This window comes from Lagenorhynchus albirostris, chromosome 19 (genome assembly GCF_949774975.1).
Source record: "Lagenorhynchus albirostris chromosome 19, mLagAlb1.1, whole genome shotgun sequence".
NCBI lineage: Eukaryota > Metazoa > Chordata > Mammalia > Artiodactyla > Delphinidae > Lagenorhynchus > Lagenorhynchus albirostris.
The window spans coordinates 47,544,808-47,558,046 of record NC_083113.1 but is presented as its reverse complement, the minus strand read 5'-3'; the positions used below and the strand labels follow the sequence as shown (position 1 = coordinate 47,558,046).

General features: G+C 46.2%; 2 protein-coding genes across 18 annotated transcripts in view; one reads left to right on the top strand and one right to left on the bottom strand.

Annotated features, from left to right (window-relative positions):
* PDPR (pyruvate dehydrogenase phosphatase regulatory subunit) overlaps positions 1-292 on the top strand; it is a 38,718-nt gene extending 38,426 nt beyond the window's left edge. For all 15 annotated transcript variants that reach the window (XM_060129899.1, XM_060129897.1, XM_060129891.1 and 12 more), the window contains one exon: positions 82-292. The gene's annotated coding sequence lies outside the window, so the exon portion shown is untranslated. The remainder of the gene's footprint in view (positions 1-81) is intronic.
* An 866-nt stretch (positions 293-1,158) lies between these two features.
* Positions 1,159-13,239, bottom strand: part of EXOSC6 (exosome component 6) — a 68,090-nt gene continuing 56,009 nt past the window's right edge. For 2 of the 3 annotated variants that reach the window (XM_060131655.1, XM_060131656.1), the window contains exons 5-7: positions 11,001-11,193; positions 6,090-6,282; positions 1,159-1,370 (exon numbers count right to left, since the gene is read on the bottom strand). The gene's annotated coding sequence lies outside the window, so the exon portion shown is untranslated. The remainder of the gene's footprint in view (positions 1,371-6,089; positions 6,283-11,000; positions 11,194-13,239) is intronic. The other variant, XR_009537204.1, reaches the window with a different exon arrangement.

Genomic DNA, 13,239 nt, shown 5'->3' with positions numbered 1-13,239 from the left:
TAATTACTGTAAAGGCTACAACTCGTTCTTTGCATTTGTAAACGTGCAGTTCAACTCAGCCCTTTTCTATCCCATGTGTAGCATCAGCATGTGGTCCTGAAGACGTGCGAGGCACTTTAGTAAATGGGATGTTTCTCACGAGCCCTGGTGATGACAGGCACACAGGGTGACAGAGCATTTCTGCCCTCTGCGAATGTGGTATTAACGTTGTTCACTGTATTTCTATCAAGTCAGATTTCAATTTTATTTTATGTTACTAAGTTTGTAAATGAATAAATGGACATTTTCACTACTCTTGCTGTGTCTGCCTGAGAAATGTCCTGCATCTGTGGTAACCAGATATGTTTTTGCCATCACTAAGAATAAACGTTGTACATAAAACCATTTGTACCTGTTCCCAAAGTGTACAAGAGAATTTGAAAACAGGTAAATAAGATCCCTTCCCTCCATGCAATGGGCAGCATGGCTGTGGGGGAAAAGCCCCATTCCTCCTCCTGAAGTCCCTATCACTGTCACTGGACTTGACATCCTGCCTTACACTTGACTTAGTAGTAAGAACCTGGTACTTGACTCATCACTCAAATATTGGGTTGGCCAAAAAGTTCATTCGGGTCTTTCTGTAAGATGTTATGTAAAATGAGCCCATGTCTGTGTGGAAAAAGAGCTGTGTGTGTATTTTTGCTTACAACAGTAGAACAGAAAAACAGAAGCAGCCAGTGATCCTTTACTGTACTTAGCTTCCATCCAGAAATTTAGTCACTGGACTTCTATTCTCTTTACCCAACTGTTCTGTGAGTCACCACATCTGGGAATCCATACGTAGGCTAACATGTCTAACAAAAATTTCATCATCTTATCGTCCAAACCTGCTCTTTCTATTTCCAGTTTCATGAATGAGCAACATTTGTTACGACTGAAGTAGTTCCAAAAAAACATCCCACTGGCTCCAAGGCTAACTCCAAAAGAGGAGTTCCAAAAACATTCTGTACAATGACGTGTCTGGAACACGGGAAGTGCCTCCCATGGCAAGTACTTTCAAGGGGACGACTCTCTCATGACATGTGTCTTCCTCTTCTTATGAACACACTGGATTAGGTATGTCACAAACCCTATGAACCAGAAGTAATTCCAGAAAGGAAGAAGCCTCGCAAGCCGAACCTGAGTGCGAAAGACTTACCTTCCAGCTCCTCCACCAAACGAAAGGCCAGCAGAGTTCATTCCCGCCAGGACGAAGTAGCCCCGCACTGAAGGGGACTCGCCCATGATGCACCTCATGTCCGGCGTGAAGGTCTCGGGGCAATTCACCAACTTCATGATCTCCACAGTCTCCAGTTCTGGCATCCTACGCAGCAGGGAACTCAACAGGGGCTCTGAGCAACAAAAACAGACCCAAACACAGTCGTCAGCTTTAGGGGATTCAAAACTCCCTACCCCTTACACTTTTCTATTCCCTCTCCTTTCGGAAAACGTCTTGTGGAGGTTTTCTAAGATGAGCCAACTGGGCCATCTATCAGAAGCAGAAGCCTTGGGGAAGTATGGGGCATTCCTACAGAGTTCTTGGCATAAAGATGGAGAAAAAAGATACTCTTTAGACAGGAAAGGAGCTCTGGAAAAGCAAATACTATATGTGGCCCCAAAATAAAATCTTAAAGTGATCAGTGGTAGTAAAAGAGCTCTTAAATGGCCCCCAAGGAGATCTGCAGCAATTTCAACTTAGGATATCCTTGCCTTTTACTGCATAAGACAGAGTCTCAGCTTGGTTTAAAATAAGGCCAACACCAGGGAATAATCCAGTGGAACAGTGGCAATAGATGAAGCCAGACTGAAGCTGGCTGGTGGGTACACGGGTTCTTTATACATTCTCTCCACTTTTAAAGGATTGAAATTTCCCAGAAATTAAGTCCAAGTAGAAAGAGGAAAAATCTTCATTATAGACCCTTTCATATATTTTGAATTTGGAATGTGACTGTCTTAACTATTCAATAAATAAAATTATGTTAAAATTGAATAAAAGACTGTATTAACACAATTCTGCTTTCTAAAAAATGTCTTCAGGACTTCCCTGGTGGCGCAGTGGTTAAGAATCTGCCTACCAATGCAGGGGACACGGGTTTGAGCACTGGTCTGGGAAGATCCATATGCCGCAGAGCAACTAAGCCCGTGCACCACAACTACTGAGCCCGCCTGCCACAACTGCTGAAGCCTGTGCACCTAAGAGCCCGTGCTCCGCAACAAGAGAAGCCACTGCAATGAGAAGCCCGCGCACCACAACAGAGTAGCTAGCCCCCGCTTGCCGCAACTTAGAGAAAGCCCGTGCGCAGCAACGAAGACCCAATGCAGCCAAAAATAAATTAACAAAAAAAAAACTCCTTAAAAAATAAACAAGTAAAACAATAAAAGGACCTATGGGAGACCTTTTCTTACTACTGACATTCTACTGGATGAAGAAGTGAACCAGGCCCTGAGATACATTTTTAATCTAGGACAAGTTCAAAAGACAATCCTGAACTATACCCACAAGGCACTGCAAGCTCCCACTAAAAATACAGAGGAAGGAGCTGCTCCTTCACAAATCCCAGGGACCAAGTTCTTCTTAAAACCTGGAAAGGGGTCCCCCGAAGACCAACTATTGCCAAAATGGAAGGGCCCCTATAAAGTAATCTGAACCACTCCCACTGCTGTCAAAGTGCAAGGGATATCTAGTTGGGTACATTTTTCCAGACTAAAGCTTTTACCTCCAGAAACCCCGCAGGTTACAACAGAAGAGCAATACACCTGTAAGCCAGCGGAAGGCCTGAGATACCTATTCAAAAGACAGGCACCATCGACAGATAAGTAAAATGATGTAGTGGGTTGGACTCCTGTTTGCCATTCTTGCTATTGTACTCAGCGGATCATACGTGAACATCTTGTTAGAAATGCTGTAGAGCTTTATATGCTTAATCATCAACATAATAGTCTGCTGTCCCCTAACTGTTTAAGTACTAACAACAGTTACGTCCTTCAAGGGCTATCCGGTCTTAACAGCTGTGAGACAGACATTCAGGTCTGCATCCCCGGAAGGGTTTGTTTTCCTCTGCGGACACCCAAACCATCATATGTTACGGAATTATCGACAGACCCTGTCTTTTCCAACCAAGCCATAGCGTATAAATGCACTGACAATGTTCACTTCATAGGACAGTGTGCTATAAGGACTACAGGGTTAAGAGGGATTTTTATCTGTAACAGAACCAGTCAGGCTCACCACCAAACCCAGAAAGCACTAGGAATGATCCTTTTTCTCTATATATGTTTGTTTGTTTGGCTACGCGGAGTCTTAGTTGTGGCACACAGGATCTTTAGTTGCGAAACGCAGGATCTTTTAGTTGCGGCATGCGTGTGGGATCTAGTTCCCTGACCAGGGATCGAACCCAGGCCCCCTGCATTGGAAGCACAGAGTCTTAACCACTGGACCACCAGGGAAGTCCCCTAGGAATGATCTTAGCAAGGGCAGAGCTGGCCACAGGACTGGCAGCTCCATGGGGAGGCTTTACCTATCATGAAGCAACACTGAGATCAGACAGCTTGGTTATATGATGGAACAGACAAGACAAGCCTTAATGGGACTTAAGACCTCTCGTTTCTTTGGCGAATTTAGTTCTTGACAGTCGTCTAGCTCTTGATAACCTTCTGGAAGAACAAGGTGGAGTCTGTGCGATAATACTTCCTACTGCACCTGAATTAGTGTGATAGGACAGGTGGAAGTTAACATTAAGGAAATATATGCCCAGGCAGACTGGCTTCATAATTTTAGAAGCGGCAATATCGCCTCCACTGCCTGGTCAACAGTTAAGGAAGCCCTCCTAAAGTTACGCTGGTTCCTTCCCTTTCTAGGCCCTTTAGTGGCTACTGGTGTTCTTCTTTTTGGCCCTTGTTTGTTTAGCCTTCTGGGCAAGTTTGTGTCTTCTAGGCTCTAAGAGTTTCAAGTAAGACTCATGATGGCTCAAGGAATTCAACCCATTCCAGCAGAGGGTGGCCCAGGTCCCTACAGGTCCTTGGAACAGTCAGAGAGGGACTTCTACACCTCTAGGGTAAGCTAGGGTCTGCAGCCCCTGTCTGGCAGGAAGACGTTCCAGAACATGAGACCCTTGGCCCTTTACCCCTTAAGAATAAAAGGTGTAGAATCCCTCAGGGGATAATGAGACAGACTAGGACCTGGGACCCTTTGCTGCAGTGCTTACACCTGAACAAATGAAATACAAACAAAATACAAAGAAACTATAAGGGACTAAAAATAACTATATGCATGCATGCACAGCTGGGGGAAATTATAGACAAGATACAAAAAGACCAAAAAAAAAGCCAACTGCCACTTCTGAAGAGCTGGGAGCAAAAGCAGGGGTCAGGAGCAAAAGCAGGGTCCTGTGCATGCCCCCTGCACTCACCACCACCAGAGAGGGGGGCAGACCACCCAAGCCACCCCTCTGGCCTGACTCCTGGACCCGCCCCTGCCCTCACCCCACATAAGGAACCAGCTCGCTGCCGGCCTCCTCGGAGCAATCAAGGGAAACTGTTACTTGTTTTCACTGCCGCCTGCTGCAGCAGGAGCCCAATACAGCCCTGCCTGAATTTTCTGTCTGGCCTCTTATCAATTTCTATTGATTAAGGAGGCCAAGATCCCTGGTTGGTAACACTTCACGAATGTTCTCTCCACCCTCTGTCTTAATGGAAATGCAGCTCTCCTGAGGGAACTGTCGCTGTCACACATCCAGCCCTGTTCCACTGACCTCACCATCAAGAGGCACAGTCGGCATCCTCCTTGCTTCGGAACCATTACCACTCAGTCACACTTGGGAAAGACCCTGTTCCTTTGTGCCTTAAGTTAGCAGGCACCCCTACTTGGCTCCGGGCTACTTCCTATTAAGCCACAGGCACAGCTCTCTCTACATCCGGGTTCTGAACCCATAACATGGCTCTTCTCCCAACCTTTAACACCACCTCCTCTCTTCCTTCATCGAAGCAGATAACCTGTCTCATCTTGTTCCCCAAAACGCCACCTGTATACCTCCCTGCATCAGCAAACCATCCCTGCCTTCCTTCACAAGGTCAGAAATTAGTCCCTTACAAGGGCCTGGATCCCCCTTCCTGCCCCCTTCCCCTGAACCGAGCTCCATCAGCTGTCCTCCCTTTTTCACATACCCTCACATTCACCTCCTTCTCCTCGGCATTTAGATGTGCTCAAGCACCCCCTCGCCCCGCCCAGGCGATTTCAGAAATAAAACAAAGCTCCAAAACACTCAATTAGCAATTTTTAATTTTTAAAATTCTAAATTATAAAATGATGGTCTTTGCGAAACATCAAAAACAGAAGGAAGATTTCCCTCCACTCAAAGGTCACCAATACCAGTATCAATTATATTTTCCCAGAATGTTATTATTGCAGCAATGAGCTGCCCTGATGTTTGCCACCACCTTTGTCTTAAGTCCTTCTTCTTTTTTTTTTTTTTTTTTTTTTTTTTGCGGTACGCGGGCCTCTCACTGTTGTGGCCTCTCCCGTTGCGGAGAACAGGCTCTGGACGCGCAGGCTCAGCGGCCATGGCTCACGGGCCCAGCCGCTCCGTGGCATGTGGGATCTTCCCGGACAGGGGCACGAACCCGTGTCCCCTGCATCTGCAGGCGGACTCTCAACCACTGTGCCACCAGGGAAGCCCCCTCGCTTAATTTTTATAAGTACCAAATTTGAAAATAAAAACCTGTGTGATCAGCATGATCTTCTACTTCACTCACCACACTTGGCTATTTCCAAACTCAAATACATATTCAAAGGACCAACATTTGTTATGACTGAAGTAGTACAGAAGAACATCCCACTGGCTCCAAGGCTAACTCCAAAAGAGGAGTTCCAAAAACATTCTGTACAATGACGTGTCTGGAACACGGGAAGTGCCTCCCATGGCAAGTACTTTCAAGGGGACGACTCTCTCATGACATGTGTCTTCCTCTTCTTATGAACACACTGGATTAGGTATGTCACAAACCCTATGAACCAGAAGTAATTCCAGAAAGGAAGAAGCCTCGCAAGCCGAACCTGAGTGCGAAAGACTTACCTTCCAGCTCCTCCACCAAACGAAAGGCCAGCAGAGTTCATTCCCGCCAGGACGAAGTAGCCCCGCACTGAAGGGGACTCGCCCATGATGCACCTCATGTCCGGCGTGAAGGTCTCGGGGCAATTCACCAACTTCATGATCTCCACAGTCTCCAGTTCTGGCATCCTACGCAGCAGGGAACTCAACAGGGGCTCTGAGCAACAAAAACAGACCCAAACACAGTCGTCAGCTTTAGGGGATTCAAAACTCCCTACCCCTTACACTTTTCTATTCCCTCTCCTTTCGGAAAACGTCTTGTGGAGGTTTTCTAAGATGAGCCAACTGGGCCATCTATCAGAAGCAGAAGCCTTGGGGAAGTATGGGGCATTCCTACAGAGTTCTTGGCATAAAGATGGAGAAAAAAGATACTCTTTAGACAGGAAAGGAGCTCTGGAAAAGCAAATACTATATGTGGCCCCAAAATAAAATCTTAAAGTGATCAGTGGTAGTAAAAGAGCTCTTAAATGGCCCCCAAGGAGATCTGCAGCAATTTCAACTTAGGATATCCTTGCCTTTTACTGCATAAGACAGAGTCTCAGCTTGGTTTAAAATAAGGCCAACACCAGGGAATAATCCAGTGGAACAGTGGCAATAGATGAAGCCAGACTGAAGCTGGCTGGTGGGTACACGGGTTCTTTATACATTCTCTCCACTTTTAAAGGATTGAAATTTCCCAGAAATTAAGTCCAAGTAGAAAGAGGAAAAATCTTCATTATAGACCCTTTCATATATTTTGAATTTGGAATGTGACTGTCTTAACTATTCAATAAATAAAATTATGTTAAAATTGAATAAAAGACTGTATTAACACAATTCTGCTTTCTAAAAAATGTCTTCAGGACTTCCCTGGTGGCGCAGTGGTTAAGAATCTGCCTACCAATGCAGGGGACACGGGTTTGAGCACTGGTCTGGGAAGATCCATATGCCGCAGAGCAACTAAGCCCGTGCACCACAACTACTGAGCCCGCCTGCCACAACTGCTGAAGCCTGTGCACCTAAGAGCCCGTGCTCCGCAACAAGAGAAGCCACTGCAATGAGAAGCCCGCGCACCACAACAGAGTAGCTAGCCCCCGCTTGCCGCAACTTAGAGAAAGCCCGTGCGCAGCAACGAAGACCCAATGCAGCCAAAAATAAATTAACAAAAAAAAAACTCCTTAAAAAATAAACAAGTAAAACAATAAAAGGACCTATGGGAGACCTTTTCTTACTACTGACATTCTACTGGATGAAGAAGTGAACCAGGCCCTGAGATACATTTTTAATCTAGGACAAGTTCAAAAGACAATCCTGAACTATACCCACAAGGCACTGCAAGCTCCCACTAAAAATACAGAGGAAGGAGCTGCTCCTTCACAAATCCCAGGGACCAAGTTCTTCTTAAAACCTGGAAAGGGGTCCCCCGAAGACCAACTATTGCCAAAATGGAAGGGCCCCTATAAAGTAATCTGAACCACTCCCACTGCTGTCAAAGTGCAAGGGATATCTAGTTGGGTACATTTTTCCAGACTAAAGCTTTTACCTCCAGAAACCCCGCAGGTTACAACAGAAGAGCAATACACCTGTAAGCCAGCGGAAGGCCTGAGATACCTATTCAAAAGACAGGCACCATCGACAGATAAGTAAAATGATGTAGTGGGTTGGACTCCTGTTTGCCATTCTTGCTATTGTACTCAGCGGATCATACGTGAACATCTTGTTAGAAATGCTGTAGAGCTTTATATGCTTAATCATCAACATAATAGTCTGCTGTCCCCTAACTGTTTAAGTACTAACAACAGTTACGTCCTTCAAGGGCTATCCGGTCTTAACAGCTGTGAGACAGACATTCAGGTCTGCATCCCCGGAAGGGTTTGTTTTCCTCTGCGGACACCCAAACCATCATATGTTACGGAATTATCGACAGACCCTGTCTTTTCCAACCAAGCCATAGCGTATAAATGCACTGACAATGTTCACTTCATAGGACAGTGTGCTATAAGGACTACAGGGTTAAGAGGGATTTTTATCTGTAACAGAACCAGTCAGGCTCACCACCAAACCCAGAAAGCACTAGGAATGATCCTTTTTCTCTATATATGTTTGTTTGTTTGGCTACGCGGAGTCTTAGTTGTGGCACACAGGATCTTTAGTTGCGAAACGCAGGATCTTTTAGTTGCGGCATGCGTGTGGGATCTAGTTCCCTGACCAGGGATCGAACCCAGGCCCCCTGCATTGGAAGCACAGAGTCTTAACCACTGGACCACCAGGGAAGTCCCCTAGGAATGATCTTAGCAAGGGCAGAGCTGGCCACAGGACTGGCAGCTCCATGGGGAGGCTTTACCTATCATGAAGCAACACTGAGATCAGACAGCTTGGTTATATGATGGAACAGACAAGACAAGCCTTAATGGGACTTAAGACCTCTCGTTTCTTTGGCGAATTTAGTTCTTGACAGTCGTCTAGCTCTTGATAACCTTCTGGAAGAACAAGGTGGAGTCTGTGCGATAATACTTCCTACTGCACCTGAATTAGTGTGATAGGACAGGTGGAAGTTAACATTAAGGAAATATATGCCCAGGCAGACTGGCTTCATAATTTTAGAAGCGGCAATATCGCCTCCACTGCCTGGTCAACAGTTAAGGAAGCCCTCCTAAAGTTACGCTGGTTCCTTCCCTTTCTAGGCCCTTTAGTGGCTACTGGTGTTCTTCTTTTTGGCCCTTGTTTGTTTAGCCTTCTGGGCAAGTTTGTGTCTTCTAGGCTCTAAGAGTTTCAAGTAAGACTCATGATGGCTCAAGGAATTCAACCCATTCCAGCAGAGGGTGGCCCAGGTCCCTACAGGTCCTTGGAACAGTCAGAGAGGGACTTCTACACCTCTAGGGTAAGCTAGGGTCTGCAGCCCCTGTCTGGCAGGAAGACGTTCCAGAACATGAGACCCTTGGCCCTTTACCCCTTAAGAATAAAAGGTGTAGAATCCCTCAGGGGATAATGAGACAGACTAGGACCTGGGACCCTTTGCTGCAGTGCTTACACCTGAACAAATGAAATACAAACAAAATACAAAGAAACTATAAGGGACTAAAAATAACTATATGCATGCATGCACAGCTGGGGGAAATTATAGACAAGATACAAAAAGACCAAAAAAAAAGCCAACTGCCACTTCTGAAGAGCTGGGAGCAAAAGCAGGGGTCAGGAGCAAAAGCAGGGTCCTGTGCATGCCCCCTGCACTCACCACCACCAGAGAGGGGGGCAGACCACCCAAGCCACCCCTCTGGCCTGACTCCTGGACCCGCCCCTGCCCTCACCCCACATAAGGAACCAGCTCGCTGCCGGCCTCCTCGGAGCAATCAAGGGAAACTGTTACTTGTTTTCACTGCCGCCTGCTGCAGCAGGAGCCCAATACAGCCCTGCCTGAATTTTCTGTCTGGCCTCTTATCAATTTCTATTGATTAAGGAGGCCAAGATCCCTGGTTGGTAACACTTCACGAATGTTCTCTCCACCCTCTGTCTTAATGGAAATGCAGCTCTCCTGAGGGAACTGTCGCTGTCACACATCCAGCCCTGTTCCACTGACCTCACCATCAAGAGGCACAGTCGGCATCCTCCTTGCTTCGGAACCATTACCACTCAGTCACACTTGGGAAAGACCCTGTTCCTTTGTGCCTTAAGTTAGCAGGCACCCCTACTTGGCTCCGGGCTACTTCCTATTAAGCCACAGGCACAGCTCTCTCTACATCCGGGTTCTGAACCCATAACATGGCTCTTCTCCCAACCTTTAACACCACCTCCTCTCTTCCTTCATCGAAGCAGATAACCTGTCTCATCTTGTTCCCCAAAACGCCACCTGTATACCTCCCTGCATCAGCAAACCATCCCTGCCTTCCTTCACAAGGTCAGAAATTAGTCCCTTACAAGGGCCTGGATCCCCCTTCCTGCCCCCTTCCCCTGAACCGAGCTCCATCAGCTGTCCTCCCTTTTTCACATACCCTCACATTCACCTCCTTCTCCTCGGCATTTAGATGTGCTCAAGCACCCCCTCGCCCCGCCCAGGCGATTTCAGAAATAAAACAAAGCTCCAAAACACTCAATTAGCAATTTTTAATTTTTAAAATTCTAAATTATAAAATGATGGTCTTTGCGAAACATCAAAAACAGAAGGAAGATTTCCCTCCACTCAAAGGTCACCAATACCAGTATCAATTATATTTTCCCAGAATGTTATTATTGCAGCAATGAGCTGCCCTGATGTTTGCCACCACCTTTGTCTTAAGTCCTTCTTCTTTTTTTTTTTTTTTTTTTTTTTTTGCGGTACGCGGGCCTCTCACTGTTGTGGCCTCTCCCGTTGCGGAGAACAGGCTCTGGACGCGCAGGCTCAGCGGCCATGGCTCACGGGCCCAGCCGCTCCGTGGCATGTGGGATCTTCCCGGACAGGGGCACGAACCCGTGTCCCCTGCATCTGCAGGCGGACTCTCAACCACTGTGCCACCAGGGAAGCCCCCTCGCTTAATTTTTATAAGTACCAAATTTGAAAATAAAAACCTGTGTGATCAGCATGATCTTCTACTTCACTCACCACACTTGGCTATTTCCAAACTCAAATACATATTCAAAGGACCAACATTTGTTATGACTGAAGTAGTACAGAAGAACATCCCACTGGCTCCAAGGCTAACTCCAAAAGAGGAGTTCCAAAAACATTCTGTACAATGACGTGTCTGGAACACGGGAAGTGCCTCCCATGGCAAGTACTTTCAAGGGGACGACTCTCTCATGACATGTGTCTTCCTCTTCTTATGAACACACTGGATTAGGTATGTCACAAACCCTATGAACCAGAAGTAATTCCAGAAAGGAAGAAGCCTCGCAAGCCGAACCTGAGTGCGAAAGACTTACCTTCCAGCTCCTCCACCAAACGAAAGGCCAGCAGAGTTCATTCCCGCCAGGACGAAGTAGCCCCGCACTGAAGGGGACTCGCCCATGATGCACCTCATGTCCGGGGTGAAGGTCTCGGGGCAATTCACCAACTTCATGATCTCCACAGTCTCCAGTTCTGGCATCCTACGCAGCAGGGAACTCAACAGGGGCTCTGAGCAACAAAAACAGACCCAAACACAGTCGTCAGCTTTAGGGGATTCAAAACTCCCTACCCCTTACACTTTTCTATTCCCTCTCCTTTCGGAAAACGTCTTGTGGAGGTTTTCTAAGATGAGCCAACTGGGCCATCTATCAGAAGCAGAAGCCTTGGGGAAGTATGGGGCATTCCTACAGAGTTCTTGGCATAAAGATGGAGAAAAAAGATACTCTTTAGACAGGAAAGGAGCTCTGGAAAAGCAAATACTATATGTGGCCCCAAAATAAAATCTTAAAGTGATCAGTGGTAGTAAAAGAGCTCTTAAATGGCCCCCAAGGAGATTTGCAGCAATTTCAACTTAGGAAATCCTTGCCTTTTACTGCATAAGACAGAGTCTCAGCTTGGTTTAAAATAAGGCCAACACCAGGGAATAATCCAGTGGAACAGTGGCAATAGATGAAGCCAGACTGAAGCTGGCTGGTGGGTACACGGGTTCTTTATACATTCTCTCCACTTTTAAAGGATTGAAATTTCCCAGAAATTAAGTCCAAGTAGAAAGAGGAAAAATCTTCATTATAGACCCTTTCATATATTTTGAATTTGGAATGTGACTGTCTTAACTATTCAATAAATAAAATTATGTTAAAATTGAATAAAAGACTGTATTAACACAATTCTGCTTTCTAAAAAATGTCTTCAGGACTTCCCTGGTGGCGCAGTGGTTAAGAATCTGCCTACCAATGCAGGGGACACGGGTTTGAGCACTGGTCTGGGAAGATCCATATGCCGCAGAGCAACTAAGCCCGTGCACCACAACTACTGAGCCCGCCTGCCACAACTGCTGAAGCCTGTGCACCTAAGAGCCCGTGCTCCGCAACAAGAGAAGCCACTGCAATGAGAAGCCCGCGCACCACAACAGAGTAGCTAGCCCCCGCTTGCCGCAACTTAGAGAAAGCCCGTGCGCAGCAACGAAGACCCAATGCAGCCAAAAATAAATTAACAAAAAAAAAACTCCTTAAAAAATAAACAAGTAAAACAATAAAAGGACCTATGGGAGACCTTTTCTTACTACTGACATTCTACTGGATGAAGAAGTGAACCAGGCCCTGAGATACATTTTTAATCTAGGACAAGTTCAAAAGACAATCCTGAACTATACCCACAAGGCACTGCAAGCTCCCACTAAAAATACAGAGGAAGGAGCTGCTCCTTCACAAATCCCAGGGACCAAGTTCTTCTTAAAACCTGGAAAGGGGTCCCCCGAAGACCAACTATTGCCAAAATGGAAGGGCCCCTATAAAGTAATCTGAACCACTCCCACTGCTGTCAAAGTGCAAGGGATATCTAGTTGGGTACATTTTTCCAGACTAAAGCTTTTACCTCCAGAAACCCCGCAGGTTACAACAGAAGAGCAATACACCTGTAAGCCAGCGGAAGGCCTGAGATACCTATTCAAAAGACAGGCACCATCGACAGATAAGTAAAATGATGTAGTGGGTTGGACTCCTGTTTGCCATTCTTGCTATTGTACTCAGCGGATCATACGTGAACATCTTGTTAGAAATGCTGTAGAGCTTTATATGCTTAATCATCAACATAATAGTCTGCTGTCCCCTAACTGTTTAAGTACTAACAACAGTTACGTCCTTCAAGGGCTATCCGGTCTTAACAGCTGTGAGACAGACATTCAGGTCTGCATCCCCGGAAGGGTTTGTTTTCCTCTGCGGACACCCAAACCATCATATGTTACGGAATTATCGACAGACCCTGTCTTTTCCAACCAAGCCATAGCGTATAAATGCACTGACAATGTTCACTTCATAGGACAGTGTGCTATAAGGACTACAGGGTTAAGAGGGATTTTTATCTGTAACAGAACCAGTCAGGCTCACCACCAAACCCAGAAAGCACTAGGAATGATCCTTTTTCTCTATATATGTTTGTTTGTTTGGCTACGCGGAGTCTTAGTTGTGGCACACAGGATCTTTAGTTGCGAAACGCAGGATCTTTTAGTTGCGGCATGCGTGTGGGATCTAGTTCCCTGACCAGGGATCGAACCCA